Source organism: Bufo bufo, chromosome 8 (genome assembly GCF_905171765.1).
Source record: "Bufo bufo chromosome 8, aBufBuf1.1, whole genome shotgun sequence".
NCBI lineage: Eukaryota > Metazoa > Chordata > Amphibia > Anura > Bufonidae > Bufo > Bufo bufo.
The window spans coordinates 40,390,261-40,403,683 of record NC_053396.1 but is presented as its reverse complement, the minus strand read 5'-3'; the positions used below and the strand labels follow the sequence as shown (position 1 = coordinate 40,403,683).

The following is a 13,423-nucleotide window of genomic DNA, read 5'->3' as shown; positions in this document are numbered from 1 at the left end:
ACTGGGGCTACTATGTCAGCCCCAGTTACAGGAGAAATCAATAGTGGGGAAAAAAATAAGTAATGTTAAATGTCCCCCAGAGGTCTTGTATGATCTTATGGGGGACGCAAAGTGTAAAATAAAAAATAAAAAAAATGTTTTATAAAAAATAAAAAAAGTGTTTTATAAAAAAAACGTTTGACATGTAAAAAAAAATAATTCCCCAATTAAGTAATTGGTAGTGTAAGACAATTGGTCAAAAAATGACCTAACCCCTCAGGTGAACGCTGTTAAAATAAATAAATAAAAACTGTGCTAAAACAACCAATTTTTTGGTCACCTTGCCCCATAAAGTGTTATAATGAATGATCAAAAAATCATATGTACTCAAAAATGTTACCAATAAAAAAGTCAACTATTCCTACAAAAAACAAGCCCCGGCACAAGACTATCGGCAGAAAAAAAAAAAATATGGCGTTCAGAAAATGGAGACACACAAACATAATATTTTTTATTGTTTAAATGCTTTATTATGTAAAACTGAAACAAACAAAAAAAGTAGACATATTTGATATCATTGCGTCCGTAACAACCCGCTCTATAAAAATAGCACTTTATCTACCCTGTCAGATGAATGTTGTAAAAAGTAAAAAATAAAAACGGTGCCAAAATGGTTACCGTGCCTCACAAAAAATGTAATATAGAGCAATTAAAAATCATATGTACCCCAAAATAGTACCAATAAAACTGGCACCTTATCCCCTAGTTGGGTGCATCAGGAGGGCTTCAAATGGGACATGGCATCTAAAAACCAGTTCAGCAAAATCTGCCTTCCAAAAACCATATGGTGCTCCTTTTCTTCTGTGCCGTGTGCCCTTACATCAGTTTACTACCACATGTGGGGTGTTTATGTAAACCGCAGAACCAGGGTAATAAATATTAATTTTGTTTGGCTGTGAACCCTCGATGTGTTAAAGAAAAAAATGGATTAAAATGGAAAATCTGCCAAAAAAGTGAAATTTAGAAATTTAGTCTCGATTTTCCTTACTTGAGGGGTGTAGTTTCTACAATAGGGTCATTTATGGGTAGTTTCCCCTATGTAAGCCCAACAAAGTGACTTAAAAAGTGGGTTTTGAAAATTTTTCATAAATAAAGGTGAAATATATTGACTTAAATTTATGACTATCATGAAGTACAATGTGTCACGAGAAAACAATCTCTCAATGGCTTGGATAAGTAAAAGCATTCCAAAGTTATTACCACATAAAGTGACACATGTCATATTTGCAAAAAATGGCCTAGGCAGGAAGGGGGTAAACGGCCCGGATGGAAATTGGTTAAAAGAAATCTGTCACCAGGATAATTGCTATTGAAGTAAAGCCATGGTCTAATAGCACTTAGTACCTTATTTCCAGATGTGCCTTTGTTCCAGCAATAGATGTTTTTTATCTTCTAAAAATCCAGTTTATTTGGTATGCAAATGACCCAGTAAGGTGCCCAGAGGGGCGTCACTCTTGCAGGAAGTAGCCCAGGCACGCCCCCAGCCTCAATGTGTCCACCCACCCTCCTACATCACATTCAAGCCATAACTCTGCCCCCCATTTCCCTGCTCCCAGCATGAGAGTGGGCTTGGGCACTAGCAGGAGGCGTGCCTGCACTCCTTCCTGCAAGAGTGACGCCCCTCTGGGCACCTTATTGGCTAATTTTCATACCAAATAAACTGGATTTCCAGAGGATAAAAATGTCTATTGCTGGAACAAAGGCACACCTGGAAATAAGGTACTAAGTGCTATTAGGCCATGGCTTTACTTCAATAGCGATTATCCTGGTGACAGATTTCCTTTAAAGGGGCAGGGTGCTGTGGACGATACTGTTAAGGGAGCGGAGTGCTGTGGCGGTCGCAGTTCAGGGGGCAGGTAGGGTAGCCATTCAGGCCACCCTCAAAAGACGGATTTAAAACCCCGCCTCCAGGTCCCACTAATAAACGCCCCGACCTGGTTAGGCCCCTCCCACTCCGCAGCCGACGGGGATTGAAAAAATTAAGGTAAAAATCAACTTCTGTCAGCTGCAGGGGTGGGAGGGAGGGTGACTTTCTCCCTGCAGCTCACACTTAGACAGCACAGTGCTGCTGTCTTAGAGTGAGCTGTTCAAAAGGACATCCCGGTGTCCGTCCAGGCCCTTCGCGGGACAGAGAGTCTGAAATCCGGACTGTCCTGCCTAAAACTGGACCTCTGGCTACCCTAGGGGCAGGCTGCTGTGGAGGTCAGTGTTAAGGGGCAGATTTCTGTAGAGGCCACTGTTAAGGGGGGGCGGGGTGTTGTTGAAATCACTGTTAAGGACACAGGGTACTGTGGAGGTTACTAATAAAGGGGGGGCCGCGGTGTAGGTTACTGTTAAAGGGGCAGTTTGCTGTGGAGGTCACTGTTAAGGGGAAAGGATGCTGTGGAGGTCACTGTTAAGGGAGGGGGTGCTGTGGAGGTCTCTGTTAAGGGGGCAGGGAATGGTGGAGGCCACAGTTAAGGGGACGGTCCACTATGGAGGTCAGTGTTAAGGGGCGGGGTGCTGTAGAGGTCACTGTTAAGGGAGCGGGGTGTTGTGGAGGTCAAATTTTAGGGGAACGGAGCTCTGTGGAGGTCACGGTTAAAAGGGCGTGTTATTATGTAATTACTGTTAAGAAGATGGGGTACTGTGGAGATCAATAATCAAAGCGGCGGCTGCTGTGGAGGTCTCTGTTAAAGGGTAGGGCGCTGTGGAGGTCAATGTTAAAGGGGCGGGCACTGTGCAGGTCACTGTTAAGGGAGCTGGGTACTGTGGCAGTCACTATTAAAGGGGCAGTTGCTGTCGAGGTCTCTGTTAAGGGGGCTGGGAACGGTGGAGGTCACAGTTAAGGGGACTGTAACCTATGGTCAGTGTTAAGGGGCAGGTGTTGTAGAGGTCACTGTTAAGGGGTGGGCTGCTGTGAAGGTCAAAGTTAAGGGGGTTGGCTGCTGTGGAGATGCCATTTTAAGCAGACGATGCACTGTGGGGGGGGGTCAGTGTTAAGGGGTGGGGGGCTGTGGAGGTCACTGTTATAGTGGATCCTGTCGATATCTTTTAACAACACATAAACAAATGAAATAGATGAAATATACCCGAGCAAAGCCAGGTCCTTCTGCTAGTTGTATTATATAAATCCAATCTAATTGAGTTTAATGTTGTGCCAATAAAATGTTTAATAAAAAAAAATATATATCTGTACTATGGTAAGATGATAATTGATGCTACCATTAATATATGGTACATGATAAATTATTGGTAGCATCGCATATAGAGACGAGCAAAGTTGCGAAAAATTCGATTCGGCTGCTTCGCCAAATTTCACAAAGAAATTTGATTTGTGAAGAATGACTTGGTCACGAAGCTCATTCTTTTGTATGTAGTGATTGCTCTGCCCCCGTCATTGAAGCTGTCAGATGCCGCGTTCATCGCTCATCGCAGCATCTGAGGCTACAATTTAGCCAGGGGTTAATCAAGGTACAAAAAAAATACATGCTCACCTTAATCATTCGCCTAGAGGCTGTTGAGGCCATTGTGATTGAAAACACCAAAGTCTCGCATGGTGACTTGATGACATCATCAGTCTGGCCGGGCATGGTGATGCAGATTTTGCGCAGTTTCTGCAATCAATATGGCCGTGAAGGCCCTGTTTGTGCGCAAATGGATGAGGTGAGTATGTATCTATTTTTTTTTTTTCATCGCCATTTTGGGAAAAATAGATTTTTTTACCATGAAGCATGAGGAAATTTAGGCTCAACACTAATGGCATGCATGCGCTGTAAATCTCAATACTATATCTAATGTAATAATGTAAATTTTTAAAGGGGTTGTCCCACAAAAAAATATTCAACTTTTTTTCAAACCTGCACCTGGATCTGAATACTTTTGTAACTGCATTTAATTAAAAATGCATTATAGACACTGAGTTATTCAATGAAATCTATCCGTATAGCGCCACCTGCTGTTTGTTCTTTTTCTAATTTCTTTGTCCTACTCATTGAGATGGAAGCACATGCTAATTTTTATCATTCAACGGCCACTAGCTTCAGTAGAAAGGACATGCCCCCTGAGAACTTGCACGCCCCCTAAGCTGCCAGCTTGAAATAAATTCTAGTAGAGCAATTGGAGCAATGAATGGGGAGATCTCTGGATCCATGTGAGGTGCAGGGCTGGTTCTAAGTTTATTAGAAAGAGATTACCAAGTCCTATATGATGTCTGATTTTATAAAAAAAAAAAATTACATTCATCATGGAATAACCTCTTTTAAATATTATGTACACCTTCGGAGACATTTTTGGTCTTTATAAAAAATATTGAGCTGTCCTATCACAAAGGGGTGACTGTTACTTTCACTTTCTTTGTGCGGTCATCTAATAACCCTTATCTCTAGTTTACTAAGAGGTCATAAACACTTATTTAATCCACATTCTTATCAGTGAGATAAGAACTGAGCTATAATTAGTGTTTATATAAGGTCAGAGAGCAGAGATAAGGAGTCCATCTGCTCCTGGTCTGACGGAAAAGACAGAAAATCCAAAGGGTGCTACTAGAGCAAGTCAGCGCTGTACAGAAAAAAGGACACCATATTTTTAATAAAGACCAATTTAAAAAAATATTTTTAACTCAAAATGCAATAATAAAAAAAATGCCCCCAAAGGTGTACATAGCCTTTAAATCTGTGCTAAATGGAGTCTGCCATAAAAATAAGCTGTGGCAGGGTGCCCGGATATTTCATGACGAAGATCCATCAAGTATAACCCCCCACAAGAATAAGGTGGTCCTAGTTATGGTAAACTCACTGCAATAGTTTGCTTTACAGTACATGGCAAACTGTGACATGCTGTAAAACAGGATCAGACACAGTTCTGCCATTGTATGTGCTCTATGCATACCGCTGTGTCATGTGCACACGTCTACATGTGTAGGTGGTATAATAAGACTGTTTGAAGTACAGCTCCTCCCTTAGAAATAGCTAGTTTTCACATAGTTGGGGGAGTTTAATGCCTACAGTTCATCTGTTGGCAGGATGCTGTACTATTGACCTCCCAATTTAAAATCCTCACAGTATTTTAAGTCTTCCTCATACGCTCAGACAGCCATATGTGCGGCACCACATGCACTAGACAGAACACTAATAAGGAGGGTTTGGGGCATCATTAACAGACCCCCCTCCTCCTTCCTTCTTCTGGCCTGGTATACACATTGTGGCACTGTATATTTTATTTGTTATGATATACTAAACCTAGAATTGGGTCTAAAAGACAATATGGTACAGTGAGGAATGGGCGGTGTTGAGGGCTTGATGTTTGTTTCCTCCTTCACACTCATTTTGTGACCTTATCCCCTGTTTGCTAACAGTGCACTTCCACCAGAAGGGAAGTCCTACACAGGGTCTCACCACCCAATAGCAAAGGGACTGGGCAATCTAAGGGTGGCCTCCTCTTTCCAAGAGCCTTATAGTATCCGCACGGACTCTGTGCAACATATCCACTTATCAAAGCTTACTTGATACCCTCTAGAATTCATATGCTGTTTCATGTCTACATGGTGCATGGTTTTGGAAGAAATGGACAGTTTTCTAATTTTTGCTCTACCTTTCAACTTGGCTAGGGTATTACACTTGACTTGGTATATCGTAGATGTTCTTGAATTTGACCTTCCCTGTGCCACCTATCCATAACTCAAAATTACTTCATGGACGTGCTGCATAAGGATGGAGATATTTTGGCCACAGCAGCCTCTTTATTAATAAAAATACAATGACCTGTCCAGTTATCCATATGAAAATATCATTACAACCTCACAAACATTAAAGTACACTATCCCTAAGGCCTATTTCAGACGGCAGTCATTTCTGTTTTTGTGCTACTCAAACTGCACCTACAGATGTAGCAGGGGTAACACACACACTCTTAACTCATCTCGTTATCTTGAAACAAGCCATTGAAAAGCAGATGCTTAACGCATTTAGTTTAGATAACATGTTTCATAAAGCATGTGTGTGCGCCCTGCTACATCCGTACATAGCACATAAACCCATTAAAGTAATTGGTGTAATGCACACTTCGGTCTTTTTTCGTCATTGACTGCTGGTCTGTGCCCAGAAACTCACAGCATGCACCATTCTTACCCATTTTCCATCTGAGGCGCATTCAATCAAATGAATGGGTCCTGAAAAAAAATAACAGATTCATCCACCATACAGAAATCCAGATAATCCATGATTTGCAGACGGAAATTGGAACAGCCGTGTACTGTAACTCGGGCCTTAAGAAGTGTTGCTTGAAAGACCTTATTTAGAGGCACTAAAGAACATCCCCAGTTGCACCATGCCAACTAGAGTTTGACGAACCTGTCAAGGCACCACAACTACTCAATCATATTGAACCTGTTCCCTGAGACTGCTCCCTGTGGGAACAACCAACAAATGCTGGGCCCTGCACCCCCTACCAAGTAATGCAAACTCCTCCCAGTTCTCCACCTAATGAAGGTACTCCTCTAGCAAATGACCCTCTGACAGTTAACATCCCGTCCCTGGCTTTTTCTAGTGGCTACCTAGTAATTCCTTATGTCTCCAGGTGCTCCCTACAGACCAAGTCAAGTATGTACCTACACCAAAGGTGCTATAGCTAAAGGCACTACTTGCACCTGAAACGCGTGAGCAGAAGTTTCCCTATCTATTGGATCTTACTGAAGTTCTATAATAAAGCCGGAAATAAGTTTAATGGTATGGATGCTGGAGATTTTGTTTGTTCCTCTCTTTCGAACTCGTTTGATAGATACATTATATAAATTGTTTAGGTTAACTTATTAGCTATGGATACATAAAGCAGGATGCAGAGGTAGGAACGTTTTTGCATAGTTATTTTGCTGGAGGCTTTTACTGGATAAAAATTGAGAAGAAATACAAATCTATTAATAAATTAGATATTGGTTAGAGCAGCACCTACTAATGACTAAATGATGTGTGAGCATCCAGATAGAAGCTGAAGATATTGCCCACTGCTGTTTATACCTCATACCGTTCACATCTGTGGGCTGTTAATTTTTTTTCTGCTTATGAAGAGAACATTTCCTGACTATTCACACATGATGTAATGAGAGAAAAATGTTCATTCTAATTGTGAGGTTTCTTCTCCACCATTTATTATCCTGGTTATCATATAACAGTTTGTTGATCTTGCCGCAGCCCAGGAATCTGCAGATACTTGTGCTCTGCATTCCCCCGAAACTCTGCAAGGTGTGGGAGTATTCAATTAGGAGATGACTTCAGATCTCCTATAAAAAAAAGAACTAGAGGTGCACAGAACTGCCTTGGAAAATATTGCTCAGTAATCAAACACCTAAACCATAAAAAGCGTTTTTAAGTCAAATAGTTATGGATCCCTTATCAATGAAAATGACATCTCAGATCAGGTACCTGCACTGTACCACTTCTCTGTCTAGGAAGGGCTTACAGGTCCATCATACCCACAGAGCTATCAGAACTATACACAGAGTATTAGGGGAAAAGAAGAGAGTCATATGGAGAAACCAGGAGTGACAACCCCATGGAACGGTAACATGGTTGTAGTTGTAGCACCCAAAGATATACAATACTAGAAAAAGTACCCGGCACTGTCCAAGTATGAAGTGTAGGTCTGTCTGTTTGTTTATTGGATTTGTTCCTTAGGTGCCCAGGAGGCCAAACAATGTCCTGGGTTTTTTTCTAAGGGGAAAATGGCTAGTAGCCCTATATACCCCAGAAGTTCCACACACTTTTATTTTATTTTTAAATGTCCCCCTTAACAGTGACCTCCACAGCACCCCACCCCCTTAACAGTGACCTCCACAGCACCCCACCCCCTTAACAGTGACCTCCACAGCACCCCACCCCCTTAACAGTGACCTGCACAGCACCCCACCCCCTTAACAGTGACCTCCACAGAACCCCACCCCCTTAACAGTGACCTCCACAGCACCCCACCCCCTTAACAATAACCTCTATAGCACCCCACCCCCTTAACAGTGACATCCACAGCACCCCGCCCCCTTAACAGTGATCTATAACAGTGAAGAAAATTAGCTGAGTTGTTATGGAAATCTGATGTAAAACTGTGTGAATGTCAAGACTGAGACTTCTGAAGCTTCTATTGGCTAATAAGGGTCATGTGACCGTGTGTACATCAGTTAGTGTGAAGGACCTGTGAGCTTCTATTGGCTAATACCTTTTTTGGTAATATCTCAGGATCGGTATGTCCTAGAGAACTGAGACCTGAGGGGTTAATTGCAGCGGTTCGGCTAATAGCATGCCCTGTTATTGAGGCTGGGTGCCAGGTATGTGATACAGCTGGCACCCATAGCCTATATTTGTATTTAGGAGAAAATGATCTTCATTGTTGGCGCAGTGGCCACAGCCCCTCCCATCCCCCTCACTGCACTTGTCATTGGAGGCAGAGGCAGCACAGTGGGGAGGGAAGGACTCCCTCCTTCTCCACTGTGTTGGCTGAGGAGAACATGGTGCGCACTGAGATCTTCTCAAGCGCAGCCTAGGATCGGTAAATGGCAAATCCCAGTATCAAATCGATCCGGGTCTAAAAGTATCGATAGTTTGATACCCGGTGCAACCCTACTTCAGACATAACATAGCTAAACCGCACATCCAAAAGGTCAGTCTGTCTGGTTTTGGTCGTAAACAAGTCTGTCTTTTTTCCTCCAAAACATGCACTTCTTTAGACCTTATGGTAACTGTGAAAAATTACCAGCTTCTCATTATTAGCTAGAAAGTCCCAAATGTCTCTCAGTATTCATTAACCCTTTCCACAGTGCTGTGCAAATTAACAGAACATATATCACAACAAACATATAAAATGCAGTTAAACAGTATAAATCCGTGCAAGTTAACCCTTTAAATTAAAATAAAGTAAGGAGTTGCGGCAGGGGCGTAACTAGAAGTGACTGGGCCCCACAGCAAATATTTGAAAGGGCCCCCCAGCGCGCTTCGCACCTCCCTCCTCCTGTGTAAACCCCACACCTTTGGCACAGTGTAGAGGTATACTGTATATTATGGGGCACAGTGTAGCGGTATACTGTATATTGTGTGGCACAGTGTAGGCTATATGTGTATAACGTAAACATATTTCATATGAAAATTTAGTTACTTGACTTGGCCCTTGGGGATCTGGGACACCACTTCCACACTTTGGTCGGGGGCTCGGTGGAGCTGATGTTGTGCTTTATCCTAATGAGAAAGATTTCATAATAAGGATTTGGAGAAGGGGCAGAGGGATAGCAGAGCAGGGAGAGGCTGGTGCTGCTACTAGGGGGTCATACCATGGGGGAGTAATAAAGCCCACCATAATGCCCCCCCAGTAGAAATAATTCTCCTTATAATGTGACAGTGCAAAAATACCCCCTTGTAATGCCCCCAGTTGAGCTAATGTCCCCATAGTGCCCCCATAATGTCCCAGTATAAAATACTCCTATATAGTGCTCCTCTCCCCCCTTCCTGCTAGTGCCCCCCATAATGTACCAGTATAAAATGCCCCACATATGGTGCCCCAGTAGATGCCCCTCAGTGTCCGGCCTCTGATAGGCTGCCGGCCTAGTGTCCCCCATAATGCCCCCCAATAATGTGCCAGTAAGTGTCCCCATAGATGCCCCCCATCATGTGCCAGTATCAAGTGCCTCTCTCCTCCCCCCCCCACATGTCCCAGTATCATAGTGCCATCTCCCATCCCCCCAATGTGCCAGTATCAAGTGCTTCTCTCCTTCCCACCCCCCATCTGCCAGTATCATAGTGCCAAATCCCCCCATGTGCCAGTATAAAGTGCCTCTCTCTTCCCCCCCATGTCCCAGTATCATAGTGCCATCTCCCCTCCCCAAAAAGTGGCAGTATCAAGTGCCTCTCCCCCCCATGTGCCAGTATCCTAGTGCCAAACCCACCCATGTGCAAGTATCAAGTGCCAACCCCCCCATGTCCCAGTATCATAGTGCCATCTCCCCCCCAAAAAAGTGCCAGTATCAAGTGCCTCTCCCCCCATGTGCCAGTATCATAGTGCCAAACCCACCCATGTGCCAGTATCAAGTGCCAAACCCCCCCTCCCATGTGCCAGTATCAAGTGCCTCTCTCCCCCCCCATGTGCCAGTATCAGCTGCCAGCAAACCCCTCTCCCCCTCCCCCCATGTGCCAGTATCAGGCGCCAACCCCCCTCCCCCCATGTGCCAGTATCAGGCGCCAACCCCCCTCCCCCCATGTGCCAGTATCAAGTGCCTCCCGCTCCCCCCATGGCAGTAACAGTCGGGGATTAAAAAAAATAAAAAATAAACACTTCTACTTACCTCCATGTCAGCGATGCGATGCAGCCTCTTCCTGTATGTCCATATATGGACTCAGTGCTTGTATTTTAGAAAAGTTTCTGCTGGGATTCGAACCCACGACCTTCTGTATCGGAGGCAAAGCACCTAACCACACGACCATAAGAGCTGCCTTGCTACTGACTGAAAAAATATGAGACTTCTACTGTTATAGCTGGCTAAGTCTACATCTATACACAACACACCCAGCTGCCCCAACACACCCCGCATCCTATATCTCTATATGACAGCTGTCCCAGCACTCTCAGCTCTGCTATATCTCTATATATGATAGCTGCCCCAGCACACCCAGCTCTGCTACATCTAATATACATGACAGCTGCACCAGCACACTCAGCTCTCCTATATATCTATATATGACAGCTGCCCCAGCACACCCAGCTCTGCTACATCTATATATCTCTAAGTATTGCTATACAGTAGATAGATATATAGAGATATAGCAAAGCTGAGTGTGCTGGGGCAGCTGTCATGTGTATAGATGTATTAGTGCTGGGTGTGTTTGGTAGCTGTCATGTGTATAGATGTAGTAGAGCTGGGTTTGCTGGGGCAGCATATATAGAGATATAGTAGAGCTGAGTGTACTGGTGCAGCTGTCGTGTATTAGATGTAGCAGAGCTGGGTTTGTTGGGGCAGCTATCATATATAGAGATATAGCAGAGCTGAGTGTGCTGGGACAGCTGTCATATAGAGATATAGCAGTGCTGGGTGTGTTGGGGCAGCTGTCATGTGTATAGATGTACACTTAGCCAGCTATAACAGTAGAAGTCTCATATTTTTTCAATCAGTATGGCTGTGTGGGTAAATGCTTTACCTCTGATACATGGTACATGGAGGTTGTGGGTTTGAATCCCAGACACATCAGGAGACACTAAGATTAGATCACATTAGCGAGGGGGCCTGGTCCGCTGCGGCTATTTAACTAACTTGAAAATAAACTGTCACACACGCTGCCGGGGCGCCGGGCCCCTTGGCAACCCGGGCCCCGAAGCAGCCGCTTCCCCGGTAGTTACGCCACTGAGTTGCGGACTTTGCATAGGTGAAACTGGGACAAATGTCCAGACTTCAAAGTACCCCTGCTCCAGGGTAATACACAGAGAGACCTTACTGCTGTGAGAGAGAACATTGCTAATGCACCCTTTCACGCTTTGAAGTAGTTTGACCAACTGTACCTTTAATTTTCACCCCTCGGCCTGGAATTTCCAGAAGCTTTTTATCACGTATCTCATTGCAGGCCTAAGGTTCTGCAGAGATAGACCGACTAAGAGAGACTGAGGGAAGGAGAACTTCAACCTCCATCATTGCTGCTGTCTATATGTTCACAATAGGGAAGAGTCATGCTGTGATCTACTTGAAACTGTGCCTTGTTACTGTTGCATGTACTACTCTTCCTATCCTGCATGCCACTTCATCCACACCCCTGCTTCGCACCCTGCCAAAAGACCTAATATCAAGGGCACCTTATTTATCACTAGGCTGGAGCCCCAATACCAGGGTGTGCCCCGTGGGATTAAAGCATGCACTCTAATGTCACTGCACAGCCTAAGGGAGAGCCAGGGTGGACTGTGACTACTGCAGCCACCTTCAGGGCCAAAACTATAACTTCCATCCTCCCACTCTCCTGCAGCTATAATACCTTGCATTGCCTTTTCAAAAAGTACAGGATTCGGAAGTGCAAACTAGCCTAAAAGCGATGTAAACCTTGATGAGTATGGTAGGTAAAACCTGCCAAAATTAAAATGAAATTGAAAAAACTAAAATTATCATTTAAAATTAACGTTTTAACATTTTAATTTCATCTAGTGTCTGCAAAATGCATGCCAAAATTAAAAAGAAAATTCAATTTCTCCATTTGAATTTTCTTTTCCAACTCCAGTGTGGGTCATAAGTGCTAAAAATAAATGTAAAAATATGTCTCTGTATGTCTACTAGAGGGCATTTGGCACAATACTAAGATTTCACTGTCACAGCGCCATCTATTGGAAATGTAAACTTGATCCTGTGTTAGCTGTTGGAAATGTGGAGAAGCACAGCGCCCTCTAGTAGACATACAGAGTCACTGTCTGTTCCTGTTCAATCAGGAATTAAATGACAACATTTTGCATGCTGCACCACGCCCACTAATGCTCATTTAAATTAATCTGAATGTTAGTACAACGTTAAAATGAAAATTCAAATGGGCTTTCTTTTTCATTTGACTTTTGGCAGGGAAAATGCCTGCAAGAGATGAAATTGAAATGTCAATCTACCATTTTCAGCTTCTACATGGTGTTTTCATGAAAAACACACTATAGGAAGAGGATAATTAATTGACAAAGTGGACGTTTAAAATGAAAAAGGCTATTTATTTTTACATTTATTTTTGGCACTTAAGACCCACATTTGAGTTGGAAAAGAAAATTCAAATGGATAAATTGAATTTCCTTTTTAATTTTGGCATGCATTTTGCAGACACTAGATGAAATTAAAATGTTAAAACGTTATTTTAATTATAATTTTAGGTTTTTCAATTTCATTTTAATTGTGGAAGGTTTTATCTCCCATAGATGAGCCTGCATGACTCACATGAGCACTGCACCCCATTCATATAGCTGATTGGAAGGGGTGCTGGGTAACCTCTTTAATGCACATACTTGTCCACCTTTCAAAGTTGTGAGGATTGCATGAGCAGTGTCCATTACAGAGAAAATGTTCCTGCCTGTAGCAATACTTGTCGGTGCCTGAGCGATAATGATTTATTCAATCCACCCATTGTCATGATAATTGCATAGTCTCAGCAAGACAACAGGGACATGATTTATTCAGTTTACGCAATAAAAGTGTATGATGCTTATAAACAAATTAGGATCATAACTAAATCACAATGAACTCACTTAAAAGAATACATTTTGCCATGTTCCCATTGCAGTTGTGTAACCATCTGATGCCACTGGTTCCAGGACAAAACATACAACTTGATGTAAAGATATGCATCTAGGTACTAATAATCTCTGCGCAACATCTGTTCTAGAGGCATGGACTGGACAGGGATGTAAAATTACCACTTTGCAA

General features: G+C 43.1%; 1 protein-coding gene across 1 annotated transcript in view; it reads left to right on the top strand.

Annotated features, from left to right (window-relative positions):
* PTGS1 (prostaglandin-endoperoxide synthase 1) overlaps nt 1–13,423 on the top strand; it is a 101,430-nt gene that overhangs the window by 60,939 nt on the left and 27,068 nt on the right. The gene's annotated exons all lie outside the window — the stretch shown is intronic.